Source organism: Acromyrmex echinatior, chromosome 5, assembly GCF_024713525.1.
Source record: "Acromyrmex echinatior isolate Ae372 chromosome 5, ASM2471352v2, whole genome shotgun sequence".
Lineage (NCBI taxonomy): Eukaryota > Metazoa > Arthropoda > Insecta > Hymenoptera > Formicidae > Acromyrmex > Acromyrmex echinatior.
This window is the reverse complement of record NC_141856.1, coordinates 6,470,299-6,498,255: the sequence shown is the minus strand read 5'-3', so window position 1 is coordinate 6,498,255 and position 27,957 is coordinate 6,470,299.

The following is a 27,957-nucleotide window of genomic DNA, read 5'->3' as shown; positions in this document are numbered from 1 at the left end:
CAATATACTGACCTAGAAGAAATTATCGGTACGTGATAATTTCAAAGTTTGTATCAGTTAGCACAAGCGGATACATTATAATTTCTCGTTCGCACTGTCATCCCCGAAGGTACTCGACGTGCTGCGTGGTAACGAGCAAACGCTATCGCGGGTTTGTCTAGTTGTGGGATAATCTTGTTTGCATTTAACAATATGTTACGCAAAGTTAGACGGATGATCCTCGAGGACGAGCGAGTTCGCCTCACGATCGCAGTTTCCGACCAAAAGCCCTTCGTCGTCGGTTCGACGCCTCCGGCATTCGTCAACGGATGAAACTGGGTTACCACGTCGAAGTGCTTTACGAGATGAACTAAGATTGTCGCGACAAAGACGGCACGCCCGAGGAAAATTTTCATTGTGTATCGTCGACATCGTCGTGTGCGCGCCGGTCGGAAGTTGCTCGCATAAAAGAAACGTGTCCAATCTCTGAGCCCTTTTTAGGACGCACATCTGCGAGATCGCGAGGCGTCTCCTCCTCGTCATTCACGCACCGAAAAACGTGCGGAGGGTAAGTGAATCAGGAGGCGCGTCGCACTTCAATGGGGTAAGTCCTTAAACTGATCTGACGTAAGGATTATTGGTTGTGACGATTTCACCGAGTACAATACTTTCCGCTACGCTGAAGAGTCGTTTCTGCGTTTGTCTCGTAGCACGTGCGAAAACATTTACGGGTCGCCGTCTTCAAATAATTCACGCTGCTTTGAGAATGCAATTTATCAGCATGAGACATCCACTGCAGTATTTCGAATCCACTAAAAGGAAACTAGTCACTTGAGTTAGATAACATACAATGTAAATATAACGACGAGATTATTTGTGAGATTATTTGTCTCTATGTACTGTAAATTCATGTCAAATTATACTCGCAGAAATTAAACTCTTTGAGTTATTTTTAATCGTTTCTGTAAGGCGTCACTGTTCTTACTTAATATATCGTTAATTAAGTCAATGGAGTCAAACAATTTAACTCAAGAAAGTATATTAAAGACTTATATTTTTACTGAGTACGTACATGGATGTTGTTTACTTTGATACTAACCATAAAAATGGATTGTTACATTTTTACATACATGTAAATTAAAAATAAAATATTTAACTTTTAGAATTGGGTTACCATTGTTCCTATTTAACATATAAACTAGCGTTTTTAATATAAATTATTTTAATATAAATATTTTTAATAAAAAAGGAATGACTTTAGATTTTCGATTATCATTGATTCTCCTCTTTATATTTTTACTGTATACTTTTAAAACATTTTAATAGGAAACTCTAGTTATCCAACTACAGAGAGTAACCACTTTAATGGCTTAGTTCCCTCTTTAATTAAGTACTTAACTGACGCCGACAGTTCAGCGAAAATGGCTACTAGTTTTTGTTCCGACTATTAAACGATTTCGTTGGTGTTTATCGCATATCCATGTGGTGCAACGCCCATGCAACATGCCACGACCGCGTTGTTACATGCATTAAACGCACAACGGCTTCACGCTTGCACTCTCGCTCTGTTGGATCGCGCCAGCGCGAAGAAAACGGCGCGCGCTTTAATTACAAAGCGAACGGATTTATGTACGCTAATGTCCGTGTATCCCGCCGTGATGCGGATTTAATTACAGCCGCAACTCCGTGGCGTACGCGCGCGTACTATTAATTAAGAAATTCGGTCACCAGCCGATTTAATCGCACCGAGCTCGTCTCGCAATCTTCCAGAATTCTGATGCTCGTTGTGTCGTCACGGTAATGATGGCTACCCTCCATTTAGTCACACAAGTATCGTTTTGTTTTTCTTACTCATGGAATGCAAAGAACGACATTTGTGTCGACTCGTGCCTGTAGTCATTAAAACAAGATTTTAGAATTTGGAGTTCTGGTCTTCAAGTTTCATTGAGATGAACATTTAAACCTTGTTTATTATTTAATAAATAAATATTTGACAATAAATTCTTCATGTAGTGATAGAGTCGTACTAATAGAAAAATATGTTGAATTGTTTCAATTTTGTGAAAAATATGTAGAAAGATATGTTGAATTGTTTAATTACAGGAGTTAGATTTGATGATCGTAAAATCATAAGGGGTGAAAATCGTAATATGAGATACCCAGGGTATTAATATGAAATAATCCATGCTCCTATGTTATAAATCAAATGCATATGATAATCGTTGCTAAAGTATAAATGTTATTGTACAATAATAAAAAAGACAACCGGACTTTGTTCACATTTCTTTAATTTTCAAAAAAAAATTGGAATTTGAATTAAATTTTATGTAACGTTATCTTAAAACTTATTATTTAAATTCCCTTCAAAATGACCTATTATTTTTTAAATTCTAGATTTCTAGCATTTATCCAAAATGAACTCGCTTTCTTATAATAGGGGCCTGTCCTCTATATGTATGTGTAAACATTATGTCACTAGTCGTTGCATTATTGTTTCGTTAAAATCGTTATGTCAAAACTTGCAAATGCACTGCTCGAAATAATTAATCCTTAAACTCTTCACTACTTCAAAATTACCAAAGTTTCGCCGTATCCCACTTACTTCTACTAAAGATTATTAAGGAACCAATAGGTCTTTACTCACAATAAGAAAACGAACATGAGTTTGTTATGTGCTTTAAAACTATTTTTACCAATCAAGCTATAAAGAAGCCTTTGTTCCAGCACTATCAAAATTTGGATAGGGATATATTGCTTCCATCTGCTTTCGATCTTTTTCGGACGTATCAGCGTGCGTAGTCGAAGACCCGACTGCTTCCTATATCGTGTTTGTATCGCGTGTTCCACGTTCTTTCCGATTTGCCATCTATATCCGTATTTCATTGCCCACATTCATCTTGAGTGAAGTACAAGCCCGTCGCGTTTCTCGGATTTTTCAAAGAAAGACACCGCGCCGCGATTGCGAGAGAAAAATATATCTATCAACTTTTTTTTCTCGTCTGCGACCGGATGTATAAAGAATGAAAGATAAAGGGTGATCTAAGTGATCTTGTGATCTGAATGTAACAGATATGGACGTTTTATTTTAGCTTTCTCATATTGATGTGACTTTTACCATGTTACATTTGTAATATTGACCAAGCAAAATATAATATTTGTGTAAAATAATATCGCTTTTTTACTTCAAAAATGACATAACACAAAAAGTTAGGTTTCCCAAAGAAGGGGGAAAAACTTTTTTAACTTGACAGAAAATTATTGATTAATCAAATAATGTCGGCAAAAGGAATGTATTCTTAACAAGATGAAATATCACTTTTGTTATTTCACCTTTGTTAGTTTTACCTTTACAATACTATCTTTTTTTAATTATGACAAATTTTCTTTCTAACCATTCTTTTAATTGTGACATTTATTGATTTTTTGAAGTTAAATTAGTTCATTTTTTTTACTTGAGACAGGATAATGTTTACTTAATCATGTTTTTTTATCATCATGTCACTTTTGAAGTAAAGAAGTGACAATAAGTTCATATTCCATTGGACTTCATTGTATTGTTTAATTTTTGTACAGCTACATTTATCGATATATGCTTGTCTTATATTATCACACTGTGCATAATTATCGCAAAATGCTACTGCATCTTTTGATCTGCAGTAACGTTTGTCTCGATAAAGACCTCTTAGGCGAGGCTTGTAATTATTGTCGGCGCAGCCGTATCGATCCATGCAAAATTCATGAAAACGTGATCGAGGATTTTATCTGTGAACAGCGATGATTTACGATATATATTCGAATATATCTCAGGCGTTAACCAGCCAGCCACAGCACGAGTTTCGTGCCACGAAAGAACCAAGTGTCAACTGATCAGCGATAACGGCGATCATCAAAGAGCTTTCTAAGATCGCTCGGAAGAGGTCAAAGAGTAAGAACTATCATGATGTTTTACAGCGCGTCATGGATAAAACGATTCGGTATGGAAGAGGAGAGGAGTACCAGCGGCGGAAACGAAAGGAAAGACATCCCGTCCCTTATTGCGCGAGATTGGATTTGCCGAAATCTCATTTATCGTGTTATAGCCGTTGCCGTGGAATTCCTCGAACGGACACCCCGGACAGGCCCACAGCCCAGAAAATCGTCTCAATGACTCCTAATTAGGGGATTCGATTCCTCGAACGGTTTACCGGTCCTCGACAAAGTTAAATCATCTTCCGGCCGGTTGTTGCGTCCATCGCGCGTCGAGTATATTTATTTCCTCGTACATTCAATACTACGACGTAAAAATATTTATTCTACACGCACGCGTAGCTTACTCGCTTTCGTGATTTTAAGCACGTTCGCACGCCTAGCGAGCATAAATATCGGCAGGCGCGTGAGTCATGAGAATAGTTGTATATGAAACTATCATCCTCACATAATATTTGTAGTGGTGGTTCGCGTGTACATGTCCATGATTTTAATTAATCATATCGAAGCTTTTTATTCGAGAGATTGAAATCATACATCTATTTAACATTTTAATAATATCCATGATTGCAGGTGCGTTCTTCTTCTTTTATTGCACGTTGACATTGTTCTTTATTTTTTCTTACTCATCCATTATACCGTGACTTTTATCCTTTTCATTACTCGTATGCATTATTAATAGATTGCTTCTTGTTTCGTAATCTCTTGTCATAATAAAAAAGAAGTCGAAGTAGAAACCTTAACAAGCGTGGACCGCTTCGAATGGGAATCGCTGCAATCGCTTCTCCCACGTATGCTAACTTTTACGATTAGATATCGAGAAACGCTCAACGAGAAACTTGCTCCTAGCTACTAGTGGCGATTAGATAGGACAATAATTGCGGAACAATGACCGCCCGTCGGCCGTTAGCACCGTCGTATTGTATTGCCGTCAAGAGGTCATTGCAAATTGCCTTTGCGAATCGATACTCTGTTTTCATAATGACATCGTAACATGTCGATAATCCCGCTATCAAATAGATACTTGCGTATCCCATTGGCACGCGTGCATTACGTTACAACGCAAAGTGATAAACAAATCAATCAGTCGGAAGTAAAAAAAAAATGAAAGTCGTTTAAATATGGAGAATTGGCTGTAAATATTGTTTTAAACGAGGAAACATGTCTTTGATCAAATCAGAGACTTTTTCTTGAATAAGAACCGATCTCTTCCTTGATGAAGTATTTCCATATCTGAAGTATTGCAATATACTGCATTGGCTTAAGAAATTTAAAAGCCATCATGCCTGTAACGAAGGATTGATGGATTAGTGATTAATAGTGATGTAAAATGGGTTTGATTGTATAAAGACAGAAAAAGAAAAGTACACAAATTGCCTTTCGCGTTAACGTTTTATAAACAAACGAGTTTTGATCGTAAACGAGTACTCGCTTCCATTTCGCGCACGAGATGTACTATCGATCAATATCGACCATCGTCGATAGTAACTGATAATGGATAGAAAACTGAAGCAGACAGTTACGCTGAAATGACGCGTAACAGTTGTTACGTTAATGACTGACTGCAGAAGAAAAAGTGAGTGAAATAAATAGAAATAGAGAGAGGAAGGGAGGAGGAGAAGGATAAATAATCAACCTAATAAATGATGTTGTGTTTTATACGACTGGATAATCGGGTGAACTTTATCACACGGAAGAATTTATTTTTTTCGTCTTGTCTGCCTCCGCGATACCGTTTATTCCATCATGAAAAAAATATTTAGCCCAAACGCCTTATCAGTGTAGTTCATATCTACATACTTTTTGTGCCATATTTTTTTAATTGAGAAATATCGTACAAGAAAGATAACATTTAGTATATCAATACGCTACTTTCAATTAATGTACAATTTAATTATAATTTTTTTATCCAATTTCTGTTAATGATAAAAATAACGTGGAAGATATCAACTTCAGTTCGTATATACAATAAATCTAAAATTATCTTTCTTTTCCTCAATGAACGTCTTAAAAAAAGTACCTAATTTTTATAATGTTATAATTACAAAATAATATAAAAGGGAGAGAGATGTCAAATACATGATTTATCCCCATCAAAAATAATCGATTAGCTTCCGTTAATTTATATAATGAAAAACGATTTGGCTTTAATTAACCGCGCGAATACGTACAATCCGTCGATTCGCGAATGCAATTAAACCGTCGAAATCCACGTCATCTCGCAAATTAATATAAGCTGTCTATGGCCGCCGAAGGCTTTAGCTCTGTTTATTTCTGGACATATCAAATGGGGATCCTTTGGAGGACTATTCGCTTTAATGAAGTAATCCAACATGCAAATGAAGGATAACGCGCGACAGGAGAACTGTTCGCCGAGTCGGCATGGTCGTTGGAGAATTTATCGAAATAACGTCAAGATCGTCGAATGGCACGGTGACGTCGTTTACATTTCTCGCGATGGCACATAATTCCACATCACCGGTACCTACCTAGGTACTTATCGATCGTATAACGGCCCTATGTAGTATTCTGGCCCCATCGGGGCGGAAATCCGAGTTGCTGGAGCGCCGCTCGGGAACGTTCCACGCCGTCATGAAATTATAAGTGGACGTCACGCCACGGCATTCTTCGAACATTGAATTAGTAAAAAGCAGATTCCTGGGAACGACGCGGAGATACCTACGTATGTGCAACGATCCCGCGGCATGGTGTCTGGCGATTTCGTGCTGCGATTCGTGAAACACGAACGGCGGGAATGCACTTGGGAACCAAGGAGAGAGGAGGATACCAACGGAACCAATAATTTCCTCAGGAGAGGAGGGAAGAAACTCGTCTCATCAATTTGAAAATGTTAGGGTTTTTGCAAATTTATCGTGAGTCTTGATATCACGTTTTCTTGGATCGACATATATATGTACATTCGATGAATCGATAGAAATGTATTAAAGATGAACGCATGTGCCGGACGTATGATAATACGTGTTTCCGGTTTTCTTGTTAGAGAAGACGATAGTGTTATAAATTACAACATTATTTTTAGATCTTTATAACGGACGGCTGGTTAGAAGAAAATGTATCGCATCGGTGTCGTCGCATCGACTGCAAAATGACACATTTGGTCACAGTGTTAACGTAAAATTTACACAGCTGGTTTAATGAGTTCCTAGACATTATTTGAACGCTCACAGTAGTCGTCTCTACCGACTTAACTTTTTAAATGATTGTAATTTTTTTTGTCGCGGAATGTAGGAATTCGAGATCCAGGTTGATTATTTTTATTCGTAAACAATTATTTATAGCTTTTCGAGATGCTCATTAGCATCATTGAATTGCTTGTCAATTTAAAAATAATAGTACACATTATGAATCTCTTCTAGAACTAACGAGAAATATCACTAAAATTACGATAAATTATCAACACTTTTTTTCCGTGTCGTGCTATCTTTTATATTCAAAGTGTAATAAAATTGGTAATTGTTAGAATTTTTTTTCAAATTACAAAATTAAAAGTGGGAATATTTATCTTTTTCTTGTACTTTAAAGAGAAAGTGTCATGCTAGATGTCATGCGAAGTTAACACACATTTTCAATTTTGGTTTTTTTAAGGTAAAGGTCTCACTTTTGGATATCCATAAAATTAGCACAATATTTTATTAATATAAAAAAAATAATGACAGTTCCAATAGTTTTTCATAATTCTACAATTCCTTATAAAAATAAAAGAGTTTCGTATTTTTTATATTAAAAAACTAAAATTGAAAAAAATCGCAACCGAAACTCTGTTTAATTTATGATATTACTGTCCAGTTTCAATTAAAAATTGCGTTTCAGACCAAAATTATTTTGCACTTTACAAAATTGCACTGAGAAAAATATTCTGATTAAACAAACAAAATGCCATTTTTATTGAATTCTTCGTTAATTTTATCACATTTTTTTCAATGTATACTAATTGACGAAATATTAATTGAGTTCATCGAGCTCATACTAATAAAGTCTTATTACTTAACTGTGTGTATTCACGTGCTATCTAATGTCATTTATTGTCATAAATTTTAAATTCTTTCTAATCATCAATTGATTCATAGTAAACTGATGGTAAAATTAATTGATGGTAAATGATGTAAAATTGATGGCAACCGTATGTACAATTTATCGTAATAATTTTTCTCGCGATAAAGCGTGCTCTAATTTCTAATCGTCGTTTCTAATCCACGCGCACATACAATCTTCAGCCTGCAATACCTTTCGCGCACATTCACGCTAAACAGACACTCCTTCAGGAAACCTCCAGCGAAACGGCTCTTCCATAAACGAGCGGTTATAAAATTTCCGGGACGAGAAATAGTGACACGGCGTAGTATCTCGTGCGAAAATCGTTCTCGCATCCCTGCGGAGCCCGAGCTCGTTAAATCGCGCACCGGGCGATTTTTCAATCGCGCGCGCGTGTCACCACCTCGGTCTCACGTAGATAAAGGAAACGCGTTTTACGGGCCGTAAAAACGGCTGCTCGTGAGGGTCGCTCTGTGCCGCGAGGGTTGGCGAAAGCCATTCTCGGGGGCGAGTTGCAGTTACCTTGAGGAAGTGAAGCTTCCTCCTCACGACATTCGCCGTTGGCTGGCTTACTCTACTTCGCGCAGTGTCTTGGCCGGTTCGATGGACCCGCAGCTCGACACAGCTTGGCGACCAGTCGCGGGGCCCAAGTTTGTTTTGGATATAAAACTAGGCCGACGGGTCGATGGCCTCGGATGAATTCCCCACTCCTTTCCCTCCCCCAGACTCTTCGACTGCCTTTTCTGCCACATTTCCCCCCCCCCTCCCCCCGTTCACGTCGCAGCTCCTCCTTACCTCTTGCCTATGGTTTGAGTTGCGCGAACCCATATCAACTAACTTATGTTACGAAGCTGATCTCGCACGCGTTGCGTGACCCACACGATCCCATATAAAAAAGAAAAGAGAAAGAGAAAGAGAGAGAGAAAGACAGCGCACACTCTTTTGAGACACACACGTTGGGACGTTGGTAGTTTCGAGGACAAAGGCGGTCGGTATTTCGGTACGTTTGATGTTTCTTTCGAGTAGTGGCCTGTGTTTCGCCAGGGGCTACGGATGAACTATTTCCTTTACGGAGAATTGGTTTACGAAAGAAAATAGTTATGGGTACACAGTTACGTATTAATTGCTCACAATGAATGTATGTTTAAAATCATCAAAACATGTTAAGGATACATTCATAACAATAACACTGAAATGATACCCGGGATAGCAAGACGTTACAAATAATTATTGATTTTTAATGTTGCTTCTTGATTATGCAAATATGCGTGTATTATATTATCGTAGAATTAATTTAGTCGCGCGAATTTGCTGTTCGTCTCGTAAAAAAATCTTTAAAAAATGGCGATAATATGTTTATTATTTTTAGACAAATTCTAAAGGATAAAGTGTCTATCTAGAATTAAAATAATCAAAATGTATAAACAATTATATGTATAAATAATGTAACAAAATCTATCACTCTCCGATGGTTTGTGATTAATGGTTTGGGATTATTTATACGTAACTCGTGATCGAACTTGAAACTTAACGGTACAGATAAGGGACGGAAAGCAAATTCACAGCGCGTCGCAACTCAACAGCGTATTATTCATTAAGAACCGAAGTTCTCGGGGACAGAGAGAACTCGGGTCCCTCGGGCCCTTCGCGTCTTTGTCGGCCAAGCGTGTATTGCCGATTTAACGAAACAATTTAGGTCGTTTCGACAGCCCCGTGTGCTACGTCTTTGTTGTACCAACAGAACTGTGTTTCTCTGAGCCCCTAACGTGGGGCGGCTTTGGCATGCTTGTATGCTATCGTGCTATACACACGCACGCGTGTACATGACGTACACGCAGAAATACACACTGCGCGTTGGCACACATCGCTTGGAGCTGACATTTATAAACACTGTGTCGTAGCGAGATACACACAGAGGCTTTCATTCAACCGGAGCCTGATTACACGAGCTGTGCGAGTTATCGGTGAGATGGGGATTGCAAAATCGGACGCGTAGATTTCTCGAGAGAAAAAAGTAGGAGAACGACAGATGGCGAGGGGGGAGGATTTTGAGGTTCCGAAAAAGGGGGGTGCAAGTAAATTATAAACGGGCCACTTGAGCACGATCGCTACTAACAAGAGATAAATTAGAGACATTTATAAATTTTAATATATTGAAATATGTTTCGAGGAGAAATATGTTTAACTAACTTGAAATATGAATTTAGGACTTTAAAAGAAAGCGAGAGATATTTCTGTAAATAATTTTATAAAATCTTGTATTCAAAATTTTCAGATGTTCATACGTCTTAAATAAAAATATATTTCTAGAAAATTTGCTTACTTTTGTTAAAGTCTAAATTCATATTTTAATCTTAAAGTTAAGTTTAACTCTGAAACATCTTATACATTCATTATTTCTTCCGAAATAAACCAAATTTTTCCGGAGAAATAATTTCTTTCGGAAATAATAAAAATATTAAGTATAAAAAAATATTAAAAGAAAAAATATTTTCAAGATGTAACTTAATTCGAACCGGTGTTAACACCAGCTGACGAAAAACACCGATCATCTCAAGATAGCTTTTGAAATTTCGAATGCGGGTAACGGAAATCATCAAAAAGTACAAGCGAAAGTATCCGGTTCGGAAAAATAACGATAGAGATCTTCCGACCGACATTCTTATGGAGTATAAACGCCAGCGGAAATCTATTCCCTGTTGAATTTAGATGCGCATGCGGGTATAATTTTGCCGATTACGCGGGTCTGCTTGCGCATCGAGGCATGTAGACCGGCGTCACTGTTTTTACTGCCTTTTCATGATCAGCGTAATCGAGCTCTTTCCGCGCGAGACACATTCGACGACTCGAAGAAAATCAGGCTAAAGAATTGCGCGCGTAGGTGTTTAACACTTTTATCGTTCTCGCACATACCTCGCACATCCGGCCGCACAAAAAGGTCAATAGCGACGTTAAAATACTGATATCGATCTGTAAATTATCCTCGATAAACTATAATTACGCTCGAGACCGGGAATAATTAACACATGTGTTCATTCTCACGCGGAGAAAGACATTGGGAGTACCTCTAATAACGCCGGTTAAGTCATTATTGCTGTTACGCGCAACTTTATTTCTTTCCATTCTGATTACAGCGCTAGTATTTAATCGCCTTTATAGTATTATATCGCCTCGAGTCTATTTTTACCTTGTTGACATTTATAACGCTTCGTTAAATTCATTGCATGCAGGTTCTGCAGGTGCGGAAGTTACGGTCAAAGTAGCGTCACGTCGCGACGTCGCGTCAGCTCGACGGCCGACGTGGTGTCGCGCTATTTATCGTGATGGAGGATTTCTTTGTTAAATTAAAAAGGAAATCCTGATATTCTTTATAAAGACTGTCTCTCGCAAAAAAAAAAAACAGACGCTATAAGTCGAGGCACGCTAAAGCCGAAGGTTAACGGAAGTCGACAGCTTCTCTCTCTGTGCCGAAGAGAAAATATCTCTACGACTGTTGCGAGAAAGGGACGCAGTTTTCCTGCGGTTCTCCCAATGTTTTCTTTGTTCCGGTGAACATTTCTCGCGCCGTTACGAGGGCCTGTCGCACGAGCGCCCGACGATAAAAGCGCGCTAATCGTATTAGCGGTTGCGAGGTGCAGCGAACTGTATACGCCGTCCTTGGAAAAAGTACTCCAGAGTCTGCTCTCCCGATGGAAGGAGGAGACGTATCTTCACGCATGAGACGCGATGGATGCTACACGAGACCGTGTAAGTCCCATCTCATTCCTTTTTTTTTTCGTAGAGGTGACGTCATTGAGGCCGCAATGCAAATAACCACCTACCGGGCTCCTCTGTTAAAATCGCTGAGCTGCGTCTCAGTGTGTCAAAGGTTACGCGATGCATTCACGTTTTGTAAACGTAGTTACAGAAGAGTCATTTATACCCTCTTCAGAATCTTCCGATCCAGAAGGACGTTCCGGAATATGATCTATTTTCATAATTGGCACGATGGCATTCTCTCATGATGGATGATCGCACTTTAGAGTAGTCGGCAGATGATAGGATCCAGTCGAAGCACCATGAAAACCAGTCATTGGCGTTGAATCGAAGCCAAGGTCTAGCCCCATCACTCAAACTGGATCCGTAAGCCGTGCAGCAGGCAGTTCATTCGCGTCACTCGCGTGAAAAAAAAAAAAAGAAATCAGGCCATTTGATTTGCACTTACCGTTAGTCAATGTTAAATCACACTCGTTGATGATCGTAACGAAGTATTCGTGTTTTAACCTTCTTCTTTTTTATTTCCTCTGCAATCGATTTCTTTAAGTATCGTATACGTTGTAAAACGTTCAAAGGAAATGAAATGACAGCTAATTTAGCCGGGTCTTTCGCGGCGTCATTACTTTTCGAGTTAACGTGCGAGCTAACAAACACTATAATTTTTTTCTTCTTCCTTTTGCGGCATCCTCCTGCTCGCTTCACTTCCACCGAGATCGGCAATACAAGAACGCAGAAGAAAGTTAAGTCTCGTGTGGCTACTTAAACGTATGATTTAGCAGTAAATGTTAACGATATCGATGAAACGATCGTATCGCCCTGAACAAGTAAAATAAATCCATTCACAAATTCCAAATTCGGTCTTACAGTAAGATGTTGTGTAATTGTATGGTAATGTCGCCGCAAGTTTCCTTCTACGGATTGCTTTTATAAGTATGATTCGAGAACAGAATCGTACATTATGTTTCTTTAACGTGAGAGATGAGATAAGGGAGAGGGAGAACTAAAAGAATAGCTTTGGTAATTATTGATCAATTGCTTTTTCCGACCCTTTACCTTTTTCCGATCCGAAATATGCATTAAAAAATGAGACAATATTATCGGAAAATTAAACGCAATTATTGTATAAAGCAATATTTATAAAACTGTTTCTACCCTCTTTCCCCAGGAAATGCATTTCAGTGAACTTCAAGGACTCTGGTTCAAAAGGGTGCGCGTCTCATCTTTGCCTTAACATGGTGAGAATCTCGTCATCTGTTTCTAAAATATTATCTAATCGGATTACAGCGGTTCGCGTAATTCGAACGATTCGGAGGTTTTACGCAGAGCATTAAATTTTTTGTTGTAACTTGATTTGTGGGCAGCAAAACCTTTTGTAACGATTGTTCTATTTTTATAAATTATAAATTATATATACGAAGGGGGGGGGGGAGGATCTATTTTGATACTTTCATCAGATAACCGCAGATTTTTCAGAAATGTTTTATTTTTTATCGAAACTCTGACTTTTTTAACCGTTGATTAAATGTTGTATAAATATAAAATGAACGTACGCGAGAAACGAAAAAAGAATGATCCGTTTCCGTAAGAAATATATCTCATTTGTGCCATCTGTTCTCGCAGAAGCCAAGCACAAATCCTCTGTAAAGCCTGCGTCTGTCTGTCGTCCAGTTCTTGTCACGAACGCCTTGCGTCTGACATATTTACGATAGAGAATGCGAAGCTGTGTTTAAAAATACAGATAACAGCTCTTATTATCCATATGCTCGAGTAACTCAGTATACAACTATAAAGAGATCATTACCAACAATATATATTCAACATCTTCTGTTTCATCATCAACATTGCTCGAATGCTGATGATGAAACTTCGTTATGAGAACGATACCCTAATAATAATTTCATTTTATTTCAAAATTATTTTATTACGTTGATAAAAAGTTTTTAAGACTATACTCTTCTTACCTTTCTACTTTTCATTTGTTAAGTAACTATATAGCATTATTCATTGCATTGATTTATAATAAACGGATATATAAAGTAATTATTTATATTTGAATAACTGTAAAGAGATTATTATGAACATAATAAATGATATTCGACATCTGTTTCAACACCATTTGTATGTTGATGGACGAAACCTAATTATGATGACGGTACTCTAATAACTAATTTCATTTTAACTTTCCTTTTTTTTTTAAATTATTTACGTTTATGATGAAAAGTTACGTTGAAGAAAAGTTAATAGATAAGATCGTGTATATAGATATGTAAGCTGAAATGACACACACACACACACACACACACACACATACACACACACACACACACACACACACACACACATACACATACGCACTCAAAAAATGTAAATTGCTCGAAATCCATCGCGCTCACGGCGCTCTTTGTTCTCGGCTGCTTCGAGTTATCGATCGGAGGGAATCGCGTCGTCGCATATAGACGAGATCCGAAGACTGCTGCGAGCGACGTCTAAATGGTTTCCTTCTTCTTAGTAAGAGGGGACTTGCGACAGTCGATACCTAGCGCAAACACTATAATTTCTTCCGGTCGCGTTCTTATCTTTTGACATTTGTGCGCTGAAACGCGAGTGTCACACGCCCGCCGGGGCAAGAACGTGTTCGAGATTCTGTCACTCGCGATTAGGACACCCGCTATTAAAGCTCGCTTTCCGATCTAGGGAAGAAAAACGAGTGGATTTGCTCGTATCACTTATACCAGCAATGTTCCGTATTTCTAAGAGATTTTATCTAGATTATTTCTATACAGTTTTTCTCTCCCCGGTTTATATCTAAGTAATTTTTATAGATCACGTTTGACTCTTTGTTTTTAATAATGAAAGAGTCATAATTTAATATTTCTTGAACAGGCTGAATTTCGAGTTGGATGAGTAACAATTTATCTGAACCCTCAACGTCTCTTCTTTCTCTTTTATCTCCTTCCACGTGCAATCTCTCTTTCTGCACGTTGCATTTTGTCTCGTTTTATGCCGCAGACAAGCCGGCTTTTTTACCATCTTCTTTCCTTTCTTTTAATTCTCTCTCACCAACTCTCAGGCATCGTTGCAGCTGCATCATCGAGACGCAATTCAAGTTTGACCTTCATTGTGTGTTCCCTACCATTGGGGCTCTACCGCTCTCACCCACAAGCAAAATGATTATTATGGTTCAGGTTCGACGTGCAAACATGCTCTTCGAGTTATTTTCTTCGAGACCGACGAGATGATACTGTTCCTTTACTTTAAAGATGATATAACTTCAAAAATTAAATTTAAAAAAAAAAAGGAGAAAACTGTTTTCCAATTTAACAGAAAATTATTAATTAATTAAATAAAAAGAAAGCATAAAGAATATAATTCTTAGAAACATGATTAAATGTTACTTTTGTCATTTTGTTGCACAATCTTTAAAAAATCATTCTTTTTGAATTGTGACGATTTTAATATTAGTTGTATTATGTAGTAAAAAGAAATCCATTATTTTTCCATATTTTTTAATATCTTACAAAATTATAACAAATCCGGAATAATTCATCAAAAGAGATGTAACTCGAAACATCACTAACAGCTAAACTTACTTTGATCAGCTAAATTAAAAATAAAATAATTTCTTCTTCGATTACCAAATCTGACTTAACTCTAAATATTCTCTGTAAAAGACTCTGCTTTCTATTTACAAAACGACACAATTCAAAATACATCACCTTTGTAGAAGGTATTATGACATTTTTGAAAATCTCAAGAACGAATGTTCTATTTTACAAATTGAAGTCGAGTTGATTTACTTTTGACGATCGATAGAGTAATCTTTACCTTAATTCAATGTAATAGTAATTCGAAAATCGTATTTTTAATTTGTATCCTTTTAAAATAAGAAAATAATATTTAGAATCTCATTCTCTCATTTAATGAGCGAAAAAAATTTTATTTACATATTTCAAGATTTTGTTAGCGTCGACGTAATTTTGTGTAAAATTATCATGCATTCTATTTTAATAATGTAATGCACGTTCCATCATAAATCGATGCTTGCAATTAGAGATACGCAATCTCGTCGACGTCTAAAGACAAACGATCGAGAGTAACGGTTTTGCTCATGCGAATCTAATACCAAGGCGCAATCGTTTGTTTGCGTACGACTAATTACCGAGATATCGCAGACATGGCCATCATCGTTAGCTGGTCTAACGGCAAGCACATATATATATATACATATACGCGATGTGTTGCACATGCACAATGTTCGACATCCGACTTGTAATGCGTAGAGCATTAGCAACTGAGATAAGCTATGGAGGAGGCCTGATGTTACATCGTACGCTAAGTATCGCGTCGTAGATTCGATTCGATTGACCATGAAGACGCTTGTTTCTTAGCTTCGCAAAGAGACGTGGGCGTTGAAGATAGATGCGGCGACACCGCCCGAACGAAGCAAATGAGTTGCAAAGAGGGCAAAAAAATTAACGCAGTCGACACATTTATCAGTCACGATAGCGGAACGACGACGGGAGGTCTATGCGTGCATCGTCGTTTATAATCCATCGTTCATACATCGTTCACGTCGAAACGAGCCTGATCGAACACGTGCCACTACTGTCCGCTTATGGCGAGGTTTAAATAAGCGATTAGAAAGTGTTATTCTCATGACAGTGCTCGTTAAGGATTCATTGTTGCTCCTCGTTCTGCGCGCAGCTCATAACTCGTAACTCTTCCCGAAACGAATTCCTGTGGAATGTACTGCGAACATTCATGGTCGTATCCAGTATACGAAATAGTATACGCAAATGCAGACGTACGTCGCGTAGTAGATCTTGTGCAACATTTCTTATGGGTGCAATGCGTGACGAGAAAGACATGGATCATAAGAGGAAAATCGCGTATTATGAGATAAGCGCCTAATATGAGATAGCGGCGTTTCTGCTAAATTAATAAATGCTATCTATTGTTCCATTATGAATTTATTACTCTTGGATTGAAAACTATTTAGTAGAAAATTTATTATTATTATAGATTATGCCTGTAGTCATTGTGAAACAAGATTTTAGAACTTGGATGTTTTCAAGTTTCATTGAGATGAGCCTTTAAACCTTGTTTATTATTTGATAAATAACTATTTGGCAACAAATCCTTTATGTAATGATAGAGTAAGGTCGTATTAATAGAAAAATACGGGATATGTTGAATTGTTTAATTATAGAAGTTAGATTTGATGATCGTAAAATCATAAGGCATGGAAATCGTGTGTAATATAAGATATCCAGTATTTCTAATATGAAATAGTACATGCTCCTAAGTTATAGTGAAAATCGTTGCTAAAGTATAAATGTTATTATACAATAATAAAAAAGACAACCGGAATAACGTCGAATGTCGAGATAAATATGTCGAGATAAATTTCTATGATGTTTGATTCCAATTATCTGAGTTCTGGGTATAATCTATCGCATGCTCACTTTTCGCACACGCTGGCTGTGTTTGTTTTGTATTCTAGAAACATTAAATAAAATTTTTTAATTACAATACTTTGCGTTTTACTATCGATTTCTCATATTAGGCATCTCATATTAGGAGCACAATTTTTTTACTTCGATTTGTTTACTTTTTACATTTCTTTAATTTAAAAAATAATGGAATTTGAATTAAATTTTATATAATGTTATCTTAAAGCTTATTAAATTCCCTTCAAAATATTTTTTTTTATTCTGCCTTCTAGCACTTACCCAAAGTGAACTCGGTATCTCATAATAGGGGCCTTTCCTCTATAGATTACGCGAAATATATAATAACGTACGTCCGTAGCAAATAAGAAATATATAATTATGTACGTCCTTATCAATCTGATACAATCTGATAGATACCTGCTGCGGATAAAATCATCGTGGTGTTCGGTAACGGCGCAGAAAATACACGAAACAAATATGAGATTCAATAAAAATGAAAGAAAGCGATAAAATGTGCGGTTAAATATCGCTATTTTTAAATTCTATTTGAGTTTTATTCTTCGAACTAGTTAGAAGAACCGTTATATAATATTATGGTTTCTTTATCAACCCAATAAAAATGAGAAGAAAAATATCGAGACTAATTTAGAATTCATGATATCATTTTTGTATTTTTTTTTCTTTTTTTTTTGTATATTTATTTTGCTTCTGCGAAAAGTGATAAAAGCATGACATTCTTTTCCACTTACTAATTATATGAGAATTGAGAACAGCGGCAATGTTTGTGGCTCCTGATTAACGTACTTCCGGTAGTTCGTTCATGTTAATTGTCTCTGACGCGTTTCGCGATATTTAGCAGTTATCGCCGAAAAGTGTAACGATACATGCGTGTGTGCGCGAATGTAAACGGGATAAAGTGTAAATGAAACGTGGATACAATGGAAGCCACTTTCGACGATTATTTTTTTGACGGGAGAAACGAGTACCGAACTGTCTATTGGATCGTTCGCCTGTTAACGGACACGGGATATGCAAGCTGCTGTTGACGGACGAGCTATTTTTGCACAATGGAATTTACGGGATTTGCATTGAAATCACGTCAAGACGAGAGAGCCGTATCGCGTCGCGTGTCAAACAAACGAGACATACAAATATCGACCGGTGATTTTGTGAGATTTCGTAGCAATTAAATATGTACACGAAGGTTTGAAAAGTTATGACTAATTTACAAAAATATATAAGCGCAATGTTATTGAAGATGATTTTTCATCTAATTCGAAATATGAACTATTTGAACTTCTTTTTTCACATTTCGTAAAATTAGTAACATATTTTACGACATTTAAATAAAACAGAATCCATTATATGTAATGAATGCATTATTCAGAAGAAACACGTTATAAACATCGTAAAAAACTTATCTGAGAAACAGATAAGTTTATTTCGTTACACTCTCGGGTTATCAATCGTTTCCACCCAAGATTTCTAAGAATGACTCACTGTTTCTCCTGTGATTTCACCGTAGCAAATGAGAGTGCTTCTTGAATCATAATGAAACACTGATTAATCATGACTGATCATCACCGTTAGTTTTTTTACATCACTTTCACAAGATTCCTTTTTTTTTTATTTTATAATTTTACGTAAAGATGCGTTAAATAGGAAATAAAATCTGTTTGAAGGAAAATCAGAATTGCTGAAATAAAAATACATGTAAAATATTTTTATTTATAATTAATTAATTGCGAAAGATTACAATTAAGTGTAGAAGCATCGATAAAGGAATATGTGACTTGTAGATATTTGCTTTGTATAATGCCACTAAAAGTACAGACATAAAAACAGGTATAAACACAGAACGAAGGGTCAGATAAGCCTTATTAACTGTCTGGAACAAAGAGTCTCTCAGGAGTTAATTACGATGCGAAGAACGACTGTCAGAATAAAGAAAATGCCACGCGAAACAAAAGCACATAATCAGAAAAAACGTAACGACAAAAATCGTGTAAAGCAATATTATATATGATAATTATTCCAAAATTATAGCTATCGTTCACCATTTCACAATTGCTAAATAGTTATATTTGCATAAAAAACCACTATAAAGTCGCGATAATATTTTATCCGTATAAAGAAAATAAAAAAAAATCATATAATTGAGTTAAAAATACAATAAATTAAAAACGAATTGCTTCTTTCTTTATTTCGTAAAATATTTGCAACAATTGCAGTTAGATTTAACTCACTATAGTAATTGAGGAAAAATCAATCATTAAATAGTGTATCAAAAGTTATTGTCAAAATAACCATTCAAAAATTCGTAAAAATAATAGCAATAATATAACTAATATTACATATATCATAAAAGAAAACATGCATAACTAGTTTATTTTAACAGATTTATTCGAAATACGAGGTTTTTAACATTATCTTCGCGCGACACATTGATGAAACTGACAGACAATGAGTGCAACATTCTCGATTGCTCGATTTTTTGCATTAATTCGCGCACAGTTTGTTTGAATATCACTCGCGCTAACGACGAACCAGACACGACCGTTCGATGAAAATCGCAATTTTCGTGAAAATGACATCGTACAAAATGTGGTATCGTTGCTGCCGCAACCCGTGCAGCGGAGCTATCCAACAAATCGCAGATGGCTGCCGGAGACCCACTGGCCCAGTTCCACCCAGTTTCGCTTCATCCCCCTGCATCGCTGCACCCTGCTGCATCTTGCGTGACGTCACCAGCCACCCTCGACCACCCACGCTTGTGCACAGGCCACCCCTTCTGCACCGGCAACGCTCCCACTCTCGCTGAGGCTCTGCCCCCTCCCTTTCAGAGAGGAAAAGAGGTAGGAGACTGCAATTCCTTGTATCTCCAGACGCTCTCCATTTTCTTCAGGCGCATCTTTTTTTTACTTTATTCTTCGCTGTACTTTATTCCTTATCTTCTTCATATTTTCATCCCTTAAAATCGCACGCGAATACTTAAAGAGATGATACCGCGCGGATCGATGCATTGTTTAGAATCCGAACTTCTTCGACGAGCGAACTTCTTCAGAGTTTTGTCCCACTCCTCTCCCTCTCTTTTTCCTGCCCTTCCACCTCCGCTACCTCGTTTAAAAAGAAACTGTTTCGAGAAATCACCCCTGCTTTATACTCAGCAAAGAAATTGCATTTTTACTGCTGCTTTTTATTGCCGACGCATAAAAAGGATTATGTCGTCCCCAGCGCGCAATCTGCCATATCGCGTTATACTGTTTGGGATAATTCGACGCAGTCGTGCATATGTCAAACTATTCTCCTACATATGACACGAAAGTTTCATTTCGATATAGGTCGCAATACGTTTCTCGAAGTGCTTTGCGCAATAAAAAAAAGGTTTGAAGGGCTATCGCGCTTATATGCACCGATTTTATCGTAATTTATGATAATGATTTAACTTGTTGACCTTCCTTTGACTTTTATTCGAATCCAGACGACAACTCGTTACCCCATATTGGAACTTATTTTAGACTCGTGCCTACTCGAGCGTTATTGACAGTGCAGATACGATATCTCGACTTGCATATTTTCTTGATCATGTAAGGCATGACACGCCATGGGCACGGCCGTGTAAATGAAGAATTAGTGCAGATCAAAGATACATATAATACAATCTGGAGTAGAAAAATGTAAGTACATTGATAAGCTTCTCACTTTGTGACTTCCCATTCTTATCGTGCGAAGGCGCCACCATCCAGGAATGTTCAGGAGTTCAGTTTACTCCTTCTCGTTTTCAAACACGATTTAAATAAATTATTTCAAACAAGTCATTTTTGTTGTAAGGCAAAAAAATACTTTACTGAGCTCCCCTATCGCTGATAATCGAAAGTGCTTAACAAACACGCATAACGTTCTCCCTGCTGGAATCCATAGACAGAAAAAAGTGTAGAAATCCTTTCTATATATATCGATTTGAATAGAAAAAAAAAATAAAATAAAAATGTTCTAATAGATGACTTCCTCTTTTGCCGCAGTCATTTATAGTTCCTCGCTGCCATTTGCGATTTTCGACGTTCTTCCCACAGTAACTCAGACCGCGATCAATGATGATGTCGTGCACCAGGGTGGCCATTAAACGCACTCCGTCGATTCTCACACATTCGACGTCGTAGATCGTCTCGCATGCTTTTTCTCTTCTCCCTCCTCCTTCCTTCCGTCCCCCCCCCCTCTCTCTCTCTCTCTCTCTCTCTTCCTTTTTCCCTTTTTCTCGAGTTTCCGATTTCCAAAGTTAATTGTGAATCGCCGAAGGTGAACGTTCGTGCGTGCCTGTAAGTCACACTCATGAACGGCTCGCGTTCACGCTTTTATGGGACGCGCCGTCAGCAATTGCATGCACGAATGTAGAAGAAGGAAAGGGCGACAAAGAGGGGTCGGTACATATGTGCGTGCAATGCGTAGCTCGTAATGAAACTGGCGAACGTTGGTGTTACAAAGAGCGAGAAGGAGAGAGGAATCTAGAGAAATGAAGCACGGAGAACGCGAATCGCGGAGTAAGGGAGGCTGATTTACGATGGGACGCGTGTGTTTTAAGTCGGTTGCATACGGGAGCGTGGAATGTGCGCTTTTTATGGTTGAGAAGAATGGCCGAGGTATATAAAGGCGCACGGGGCATTGAAATTCGGCGCTCTTTTATGCGTACACGCCAGTGGTCGACCGACTGACTGGGTTGGTTGTACTATTTCTCTCTCTCTCCCCCCCCCCCTCCTTCCCTTTCTCGCTCACCTGCTTGCTCGCGTAGGTACACCTTTTAAGGGATCAACATCATTGCGCATCACCAGTAACGCCGTTGAACAACGGAAACCGGTACGCTACCAAATACAAGATACGCATGCATCGGTGCAAGGACGCTGCAGAACCAGGCAAAGTGCAGAGCTCCGAATGCATAAGATCAAACTGTGAAAAACACGAGGGGAACGTTCCCAGGAAACCTGGAACCACCGATTGTCAAAGTTCGTTTTCGAATGAGCGACCCTCGGGATTTAAATTGTACGATTAGAATAAATAATTTTTGAATAGGAGACTTAAGAGAAAGTCAAGGTACTTTTAAGACGATCTGCGGAAAAAAAAAGCGTATGGCACTGTAAAACCTTTTACCTCCCATAAAGTGACTTGGGTATAACATAAAACAGTGTTATTATTGCTGGATTAATACTTTACTTTAAGTTGAAATAACGTATATACAAGTATACAGAATTTGAAGAATATAAATTTTAAAGGTATTCGTTTAAAGAACCATTCAATATTATTGCCCGTTTCCTCTTTTTTTTCCGTTATTTCAAATTTCAATAAAATTGCGATTGAGATTTTTATCGGTTATACGGAGCTACGTTCTTCAAATAATTTATGCAACTCGATATATCATAAAGATCACGCACCAGAAAGTGGTTTACAACTATCTTGGGGCGAACTCCTCATATTTCATTTATCACTCAAGGGAGGTCGTTTTGTTTCCCCTTCATATCGCTAATGTAACCATTGCAAAAAGCTGCGCAGATGCAGTCCGCATGTCACGATGACACGTGTGGAGGAGAACCTCATTACAATCAGGCTGGGATGACACGGCGTACCGCGTAGGCGATAAGTAAGGAAGGGTGGCAACGAAAATCAGCATGGTGCGCACCGTCTGTGTGCATGACATGGAGTTAGGTATTAACCACCGGACGACGGTGGTGATGCAACGTGTGTGTCACTAGGTCACTATATTTCACGGCCATGAATGGTTAAGATCCTTTCAGTGAGAGACGCAGAGACGCCGTTCACCGTTCGCCTCGCGCGTTCATCTCGTTCTCCATGAGCCGGGCTATAAAAGAGGCGGGGCAATTTCGCGAATCCCATGAGCCCCGACTTCGACACGATGCGCACATCTGCGCCCATGGAGGAGAGAGAAAGAGAGGAAGCAAGCGAGCAAACGAGTGCTCGCCAAGCGGATTATAGAGGGTCGTATGTCCTCCACGTACGTTTACATCCGCGCTTCTACCGTATCCGGTTCACTCATCTACGCGCGCGAAACTACAATATCTAATGCGAGTGCGAAGGAAACCTTCGTCTTCCTTATCAAGACGAGGATTTCGTTCCCGCAGATGGTGCACCTCGCGGCGTCACGTCGATTCGAGAAACATATAAACTATGTCGGCCATCAAACGGCTGTATTGGCGCATCGGATGTTCTCTATCCAATTGTAGGGTGCCGGAAATAATCTATTATTATTTACGACTCTTCTCTGCCGTGCACCTTCGATGCAAAAAGGATGTTTTATGTTGCCTTGAGGGACACGAAATGCATCAGGAGATCAAAGATATTTAGCAAATCATTCGTAGATTTCTATAATGTCAAACCAGAGAATAAGGTGCAATATATTTAAGTAATATCTATGTATTCTTTTTTTTTTTTAGAAACATTCAATAGCGTTTTATAGACGGAAAGAACGGTTTTGCTGAAGTCTCTAAAAATTTGACTTGAATTTTGTTGAACTATCGAAATATTTATGTGGAACGTTCAAGCTGATTGTTACAAGTTCTTTTACAGCATTGTTCATTGTGCTTGAGTTTCCTATATAATTACTCTTTGAAATTTTTAGAGTGAATCTCATTTTTAAACATTGAAAATTGAGTTTTTTCGCTTTTTTTTTAAAGAATGATTCAATTTTCATTCTTTAAAGATTTCATTCCGGAGAATTGAGAGAGTATTTTGATGATGCAACAAAATTATTTTTAAATCTCCTTAGACTTGTGGTATTTCAACAAAATCGTTCTTTGCAGTTGATTCTTAATACAGTATTAGACATATTTAACTTACCTATTATTAGCGTCTTGAAGTTTTAAAATTTTATTCAATGTTAATGCATTTCGTTTGTTCTTACCACGATTAGCGTAAAACATGCGGGGATAATTATGCAACATAATTTACGTGGACATTATACAGGTACGGGTAACAAAGTGCAAAATCGAGACCCGGAGATATGCTGGTGCGTCGGCAATACCTTCCAACGTATAATAAATATCGTATGTATTGTAATTGCGAGTTGGATCCGAAACGACGCGCAGCAGACCGGAATCGCAAGGCGAGGTGACCTACATAGATTGGCTGCAGATGCGCTCGTTTTGCACGCAATTAATTCAAATTTATTTAAAGACTGTTGTTTTATTAAAAGCCGCACATTGCTTTTCACCGCATCATCCATAGCGAATAAGGTTCAGCGAACCGAACGAATAAGCCTTTGTTTCATCTGCACGCGCCCGCGCTTTTGACTGGCTTTAAATATTTTCTCGTCGAAACGCCCTTATATGAGCTTATCATCATAAGCATTTCTCAAAATCGCAAGTAGTGCACTTCGATGCATTGTGCATCGCTTCCCAGCGGAATTCATGCGAGATTGACAAAGGAATAGTCTTACAACGTTCCGTTATATCGTCAATCGAAAGTGCGTCGTCTAGTATTCTTATATATGATATCATCAGCGATATCTTTTTATCTCTCTTTCTCGTCTCCCTTCCTTTCTTCATCTCCCTTTACGCCCTACGAGAGTACACACGCATACCAACGGGACCATACTACGGTCGAACAAAGAAGAGGCATAAATAATCCGGAGTTTCCAGCGGGCGTACCGATAATTAGATTCCAAGGACCGCCTATTTTGGCCGAAAGTTACGTTAGAAGAAGAATCTACGACATCATCTCGAGCCCCCTCCTCACCAGATTCACTCCTCTTTTCCCCGTCGTCCCTTTCCCTTCCAACGTCCTCCCGACCCACTTTTGTCTCCTGATGCTTCTCTCTCTCTCTCTCTCTCTCTCTCTCTCTCTCTCTCTCTCTCTTTCTGCCTTCCCTCCTCACTGTCTCTTCTCCTTTCTTCTTCGCACCCACTCTGAATCCTGCATTGCAAACTTTGCCAGTGGGAGCAAACAAAGAACGGCTTCCACCGCTTCCACCGCTTCCACCCTTACAAATGCGCTCAGCATATTTATGGCACCAAAAACTGTCGTACACTTACCGCCAAAAACGCGTAGTGTGGAGGGTCGAAAGCGAGAGCAAAAACACGAAGGATGACCGAGACTCTCAACGAGATTGACCATTCTCTGGACCGAGAAAGAATAGAATGGCGTAACCGTCAGATTTGTGATACTCGGACTGAGGTTTGTATACAAAGACAAAATTATTGATTCTTGCCTCTGCTTGTCCTGTGTACCTGTTCTAAAATAAAATAGTAATTAGTTTGTATCACATTTTGCATCTAATATTATGCGTAATTATTTATATAAAGTTTTTGTTTACAATTTATTTACAATTTAAATGTGCCTTATGGAAATGAAATCGTTAAGGAATTAAAGTACTTTGAAAAACATTTGCAGAAAATTGCAAAAGTGCTCCTCGTTTTACTCCTCGTTTTTTTTTTTGCTCTTCAAAAATACTGAAAGATTTGTATATGAATACAAGTTCCAATTTAGCATGAAAAGGGGAGGGATGACGATTGTTACCATTCTTTTTTTATTTCCTTTTTTCGACATAAGAGATCCGAGACGAATGCGAGTACGCCGCAATTTGATGCGACAACTAAGTCGGAAGGAAAAACCAGGCAGGCTCTATGAACTTGATAGCGTCGTTCCGCGATCCTATATAAAGTTCCATAGAATGAGACTTTGCGGTACTTTATTCAGAGGGAGCGTGGAATAAAGTGGTGGAACTTGAGATCTGCTCCATTTTTCAGACAATGAGAGCAGGTAGTCGAAGTGTTCTATCTCTTTCGCATTCCCGCTGCTTCGGACCTTTTCTCTCGTTCGCGCGTTTTTTCAAACTGCAAAAAGATTCATTTATAAAAATAGTTACGGCATAATGGGGTGTAACGAAGATGGTGGTTGTTACCGTCATACCGGTTGTGGCACTAGGGCGCAATCGTCATAAATTCAACGTGCGAACAGTGTTACAATGCACGTTAAATCATCCTCGATCGCACCTAAAAAGGGCTCTGAATTATTGCAACGGACGAACGGAATACGTCTGCGTATTGGTGCATCCCGTTCATTCATTTTCAAAGGGCTATGAGAAATTCTACTGACAATGAAAGAGAAAGAAGGGAGAGCAGGGAGGATAAAAATGCGTAGTTGCAAGCACGTGTATGTTTATAGAACGCGATTTACACTTGTGATTTCATCATAATTTACTATATATGGCACTTGCATTTTTGTAAGTGCGAAATAACCTACTCTTATAAATGTACTTATTGAGATAGTCCAGACAATTATATTCGCCTCATTTCGTGCGTATAAATTTATTTTATGCTTATTAGCATGCTTATTAATATTAATATTGTTAAATTGCTTGATAATTTTCTCTAGTTCGGTTTAAGATTGCGTCTCAAAGTTGAAAATGACGAAATGGCGCGTAGTTGTAAACCCGAATGTGTATAACATTTATACACCGAAATATTTTAATATTATGTATGTTAAGAGATCCAGCTCAGATCGATAAGTTACTTTTTGTTACTTATTGTACATTAAAATGATAAATAACAATAAAATTAAGGCTACTGAGAGTCAACGCGAAAATCGTGGCTTATTTCGAGCTTATAATTAGACTGACTTTAAATTAATACAATTAACATAACAATGTAAATACTATATAATACTTTATACAGTAAAGAAAGCTTTGTAAGTCGAAACGTTGGTAATTTTATATTTTTTATATTATTTTATTAATTGTATTTAGATTATCATATATAGTATTTACATTGTTATATTAATTGTATTAATTTAAAGTCAGTCTAATTATAAGCTCAAAATAGGCCACGACTTTGTTTAATTTGTTTCGAAAATATATGAACATTTTCACTCTAATCTTAATTTTATTGTTATTTTAAAATTTGAGAGTCCGATTTAATTATTATATTTTTAATAAATTATATTTTTTGTTATTGTATACATTTATATTGCAGTCTTATAACACTTTGTTTAAAATTATTTTCTTGTAACTATTGTTGATGAATTAAATTCGAGACTAACACATCTAAACGAACTTAACGAAGGATTTTAAATGGGCACCTTTTCAAGACGAGGCAGGTACGGTATTGATTTTTCTTTTCCATGCCGCGAACAGACGCAGCTTTAACAAAGGACCATTAAAATCAGCGATTCTTCACTCTCTCGGAAACGTCCTTTTTCCTTCTTCTCCTCTTTTTCTTTCCGTATCTCGATCACAAATCTTCCCCTGCCGTCTAGGCCTATTGTTATCCGGTAATAGAAAAACTTTGCAACTCCCAGGATGCTGCACGTTTTTCTTCCATATATATGCACGCGCAATATATGCGAGTCGTTTTGGATCAGATTCGAACTCCTAGAAAAGTATAAACGTATTCAATGGTTTCAATTTATCAATCTCTATGCGTTATGCATTTTCCAGCGTTTTTCAATTGTCGTAGAAAGATATTGATAAGAATTGTCTAAGAACGATATCGTGAATAAAAGTGATGGAACGTTCTTAGCGTAAATAGTAAAAAAATATTCGTTTTAAAAAATAAAATAAAACATTCTACAATCTTTGGTTTCACTACAAAGTTACATTTGTTTCGTCTTTTAAAGAACCTACTTTATCATTTAGGCCATTCATTGTTATCAAAGAGGATAGGATAATTAAAAATATACAAATATAAAAGTTTATAATATATAATTATTTTTTATCACCAAATTTTTTTCATTCTGTAATGTCATTGAC